The 5,268-nt window shown below is 50.1% G+C and overlaps 1 long non-coding RNA gene across 1 annotated transcript in view; it reads left to right on the top strand.

Moving 5' to 3' along the window:
- Positions 1-9: 9 nt before the first annotated feature.
- LOC108316260 overlaps positions 10-5,268 on the top strand; it is a 14,597-nt gene continuing 9,338 nt past the window's right edge. The window contains exon 1 of the long non-coding RNA XR_001830261.2: positions 10-140. This is a non-coding gene — a long non-coding RNA (uncharacterized LOC108316260). The remainder of the gene's footprint in view (positions 141-5,268) is intronic.

Below are 5,268 nucleotides of genomic sequence, written 5' to 3'. Positions count from 1 at the left end.
GTGAACAGCCTTCCCTCTGCCGGTGAACAGCCTTCCCTCTCCCGGTGAACAGCCTTCCCTCTGCCGGTGAACAGCCTTCCCTCTCCCGGTGAACAGCCTTCCTTCTCCTAGGATTGTGAACAGCCTTCCTTCTCCCAGGAGTTTGCTTTCTGGGCCCTTTGCAAGAACATTCTGCAGGGATTTCTCTGAATTTGAAATCTGAGCACACCCCTTTAAGGACAGTGCTGGCTGACTTCATTCGAGGAGAGCTGAGCTCCTCCATTTTCCAGCAGACAAGGCGCGTTCTGTGGTCACTTTCCAAGAGCCTCCCGTGGGTTGCCCAGTTTCTGCTGGTGGGGAAACAAATGAAACACAATTGGCTGCTTGCCTTTCACCCCTCGGGTCCTCATGAGAGTATCAGTCAACTGAGCGACACAGTCGCCCACCGGCTGGCAGAGAGGGGGTCTTGAGGGGGTTCCTGTGATACTGCATGCCTGTGTGTTTGGGGGATCATTTCCTATTTGTGTCCGAAGGAATGCTTGACCGAAAAAAAAGAACAACTGGGGACTGTGTTTCTCCAAGTGTGGCTTCACATCTCACTAGTTAATGCCATCCATGAAAACAATTAACTTCTCTATATTTCAGGATCCAGGCAGGACCTGGTAGGAATCTTATTTAATTATGTGCTATATTAATGTTATATCGATTATGTTATTGCCTGTAAATCCAGATGCTTAATAAAGCTGCAGTCATTTCGCAATAAAGTTGCATTTGCAGTCAATTAATGGGTGTCTGGGGGGCGGAGAGCTATGTGAGGGGCGTCGGTTTTAAGAGAACACGTCCTTGGGCTGAGCACCCGTGCAAGCCACGGAGAAAGCCAGGGGTGTGTGTGTACGTATGGGCGTGTTTGTGTGGGTAGGTGTAGGGTTGCATCAAGTCAAAAGGCAAAGCATGTGTCCGTGGTGCTTATTTTTAGTTCATGGAGCTGGGTATTTATGCACGGCCGACTGTATGGTCCAGCTCAAAAGCGACACTGAGGCAGTGTCTGTCCAGGGTACAGGATAGTGTTTGATTTTAAAAGTACCAGTGGACGGTAGCTGCCAGTATGGAGAGCATGTGCAGGCTAGCGAACAAAGCACACTTCCATTGCTGATCGTGCTGACATTCAGGTTGGAAGAACATATCCTCCCATTCAGAGGAAATGCCATCGTCCCTCCGACGATCACATCTGCCACTAATATCTTTCAGCATGTGGTCTGACTTTTATCTCTCTACCAACATTGCATGTCATGATTTTTACATCTGATGATAAATTCTGGTCACTACAGGATGAGTACAACTATTTATTTCTGTCTCATTTTTTGCGATCTGTCCAAGATGTGTTTACTCATAACAGAACATGAATAAATATTAAAGTCTTAGGAGTTTATTTTTAATAATGCACCCTAGCAAATAGAAAAGAAGACATTCCCTAATTCAGATAGATCATTGGTCTTTCCCATAAATGGAAGTGACAGGAAAATCATATAACCATGCTCAAATAATTTTATCTGGAGGCAGGCACATGGTTCTACCATGCCAAGTTTTTTTTGACTGTTTAACAGGCATGTATCTTTGACCATAGGATGAAGTTTAAGAATGTATAAACTCATGATGAAAAATGTGGTTTATGACAACAAAGCACATGTCAGTGACAAACCAAATCCCTCTCACCCGGGAATACTGAAAGAACCCAAACTCTAGACCTCTAAGCCTCCCAGATACCAGCTTCTTCTCTTGTCAGGGACAAATACCTAAACCACAATATAAAACCCAGTATTTCCAACATTTCCTCCAGAGTTCCCGGGGGGACTTCCGAAAATGCGTCTTTTTGTGTTGTCTTTTCTGTGACTGTCTGTCTCCCAGATGTCCCCTCATTCTGCAGGCCGGGGGCACACCGGCCCATCACTGCATGTGACAGCCACTCAGCGGCTCTGGGTGGCTTCCAGGGGTGAAGGCCTTCTCAGTCTCAGGAATGTCCTTGCTGCTTCATCCAGGTATCAGCACACTCCCGAGTTGAGAAGTGTCTCAGTCAGAGAAGGAATGTTCCACGTTAAGCCAAATTCACGTCTCCTAGGCTGTTGTCTCTCTAGCTTGGAGGACAAGCTCCCCTGTGACAGTTGGTGGGCACTGGGGGCTAAAGGAAAATGAGGGAGCAAACTTGGGGCAGCAGCCCATGACCCGGAGGGCAGCACAGACCTTCGGTCACCCACATCTGGCGTCAGCCTGGAGTGGCTGCGGGGTGATCCGAGCCTTGGGTCCTCTCCTATAAGAAACTTTAGCTTGTAGGGAACCAAAGGACCCCAGATTCCAGGGGATCCTCAGCTGTTTCGTCCTCTTGCTGTGACTGTTGAAATGAATCATTGGAAAGAGGTGGTCACTCCAGCTTTCCTTGCAGCTGCGAAGTGAATCCAACGAAAGTGCCACCAAGTCTAAATGAATGTGTCCTGACATCCTGTTTCCTGGATAGGGACTTAAGAGGGCCTTGAGTAAGGGCCAAAGAGAACTAGGGTGGAGGCAACTTCCAGAACCTTCTCCCAGCCTGCAGGGACCTGGCCTTTCAGAGAGCTGCCCAGCCCCGGTGGCAGCCACACCGTGATTCCCGCGGTGGAGTTGTGTGGTGTTCACCTGTCCCTGAGCAGGAGAAGCAAAGGAGACAACGAAGCCCACGTGTAATCATTTGTACCCGTCTACTCGCCACTATCCAAGAGGGCAGGATGATCCCACCCACCGTCAGTTTTCTGAAAGTCAGAGGAAGTGTCAGCAGATGAAGGAATTTAAGCCTTGGAGGCCATTTCTCCATGGCATGGACCCCCAGCTCAGTCCAGATGAGAAAGAGGAGAGGGAGCAGCCCTGCTCCCAGCACCCCTGTGGCCTCTGCTGACCCGTCAGCTGTTTGTGAAAGCAACCTGGGCCCTCCAGGGAGGCCTCGCCCTGCACCAAGACCACCACAGCCTGCCTGCTGCAGGCCACATGGCCGGCTTTCTGAAGCACAGGCCTGAAGAGCTGCCAACTGTGCTGGAACGAAAAAGCTTCCTTTCCCTTTCCCAGCCTTCCCTCCTTTTCAAGGCTCTCTGGGCTTAGCTCCTTCTCTCACATTTTCTTCTCAACCAAAGTTTTGTCTAATTCACCACTGAGGAGTTCACAAGAGCCGATGTCCTTTGGAATCTGTTGGGAGAAAGCACTGGCTCCATGCTGTATGTCTCATAGAAGCAGGATCAATTGCCGCTTTATCCCGGGGCTGTGAAGAGACCAAGGGTGCCTCTGGCTTCAAGGGGCTCACACTGAGAGTGGCGGGAAGGTCACGGTGGGAGAGCAGGTGACCAGGGCACGTGGCCCTGTGGGACAAGAGCTTAAGCTGGGGTGGTGGCTTCCAGGTGACAGAGTAAGGGAAGGGGGGGCCAGCCTGACAACAGTTTCTGTTGGGTCTAAATTGCACAGCCTGTATGTCAGGGGACATTTCTGGAGGAGCCTCAGTAGTTTCCTAGCAAACAATAGTTTGGACTTGGGGTGGGTCTCTTTTGTTGATATTGACCGTGAATTTCTTTGCATGCATGTAATGATAAATTGCTTTCTCCTCTGCTCTATTCTTTAGCCTTGTGGTTTTCCCCCCACCCTAAGGACATTTGTCAATATCTGGAGACGTGGATGGGTGCTGACAGTGAGTGCTGCTGCCATTTTGTGGGCGGAGAGTGCAGGGACACTGCTTTGCATTCTGGAATGCATGCGACACCCTCCCCTCCTGCAGCAGAGAATTATCCAGCCCCAGTGTCAGCAGAGCCAGCGTGGAGAAGCTGGGTAGCCCCACCTGGGCATGCTCCTTCCTTCATGGCTGTGTGTGGAGAAAGGCCGGGGCTCCAGCCCCAGGCCCAGCAGTCACACAAGAGCGTCTTCTGCAGCTCACAGTGTTTCTGGGCCTCTGTCTTCCTACCTGCAGAATGACAGAGAGGACCTCTTGCTTTTCTTCAGAAAGTGTCATGAAGAGAAACGTGCGATGCCAGGGCTGAGTACCATTTTCTTCCAGGCACAGGAGGACAGTGGGGTCAGACGAGTTTCAGTACTGGGGGCCGTGCAGAGGCCTGGGAGTGGACTCTGCTTTGCTGATGAGCAGATCCTGACGTTGCTCCAGCACCTGAGACTGGAAGGCTGAAAGGCTCCAGCCGCTCCAATGGGCATCCTTCCGCCACTGCTGTCTCCCCCTTCTGTGAACACCCCAGGAATCCTTCTTTTCTCATGAAGTGTCATACTCATGTCCAGAGATCACTCATCCAACTTTAATTTCACTCTTTGATGTTATAATTTGATAATCAATGTAATCAGGGCACTCTCAGATGCAAGCCCTGTCCCCGTTTTCCTCTACATGCTCACGCTGTGACCTTAGTTACCATCGCATCTGGGACTCAGTTTACCCATCGGGGAGCCAGTGCTCTTTTCCTGGTTCAACAGGGTGTTGTTTGGATTTTGTAATGGACTGACTATCCTGTGCTTATGTTTCTGGTGAGCTGGGAGAAAGGCTCACTCCTGCTGCAGCCTACACAATGCATTCATCTCAGGTAAAGGAAGCTTAATATCTGAATGCTCCTCGGACGGTCAGATGTCAGCAGTCAGAAAGAATAAGAACCTGACATTTGAATTTCATGAATTAGGTGTTCTGATCCGTGGCCCACACTCAGTGTCTCCAGCGGGCACAGCAAAGTGGTCCCTGCAGCCTCTCTGTGGAGAGCACATTGGCCGCCGTATGCATCTCAGTGTAAATTAAAACCAATGCTGGTTTGTAAGAGGGTGAATGAGGACAAGCCCTTTGAGTTTTATATCACTTGAAGAATATTTAGGAAGAAAATCTAGGTGTTGGGAATACAGACAGAGTGAGTTAAGCAGCAAAGGTGACAGCTCAATGCACAGAGGGCAATGCTCTGTCTTCTCCCCTGGTTTAGGAGGTAGCTGCACAGGAAGACTTCACCTGCATCTACCGGGACTTCACCTGCATCTACCGGGACTTCACCTGCATCTACCAGGACTTCACCTGCATCTACCAGGACTTCACCTGCATCTACCAGGACTTCACCTGCATCTACAAGGACTTCACCTGCATCTACCAACAGAAACTCACCTGCATCTACCAGGACTTCACCTGCATCTACCAACAGGAATTCACCTGCATCTACCACCAGGATTTCACCTGCATCTACCAGGACTTCACCTGCAACTACCACCAGTGCTTCACCTGCATCTACCAGGACTTCACCTGCA

Source organism: Cebus imitator, unplaced genomic scaffold (genome assembly GCF_001604975.1).
Source record: "Cebus imitator isolate Cc_AM_T3 unplaced genomic scaffold, Cebus_imitator-1.0 Scaffold185, whole genome shotgun sequence".
NCBI lineage: Eukaryota > Metazoa > Chordata > Mammalia > Primates > Cebidae > Cebus > Cebus imitator.
Note: the sequence above shows the minus strand (reverse complement) of the source record. Positions and strands in the feature narration are given on the sequence as shown.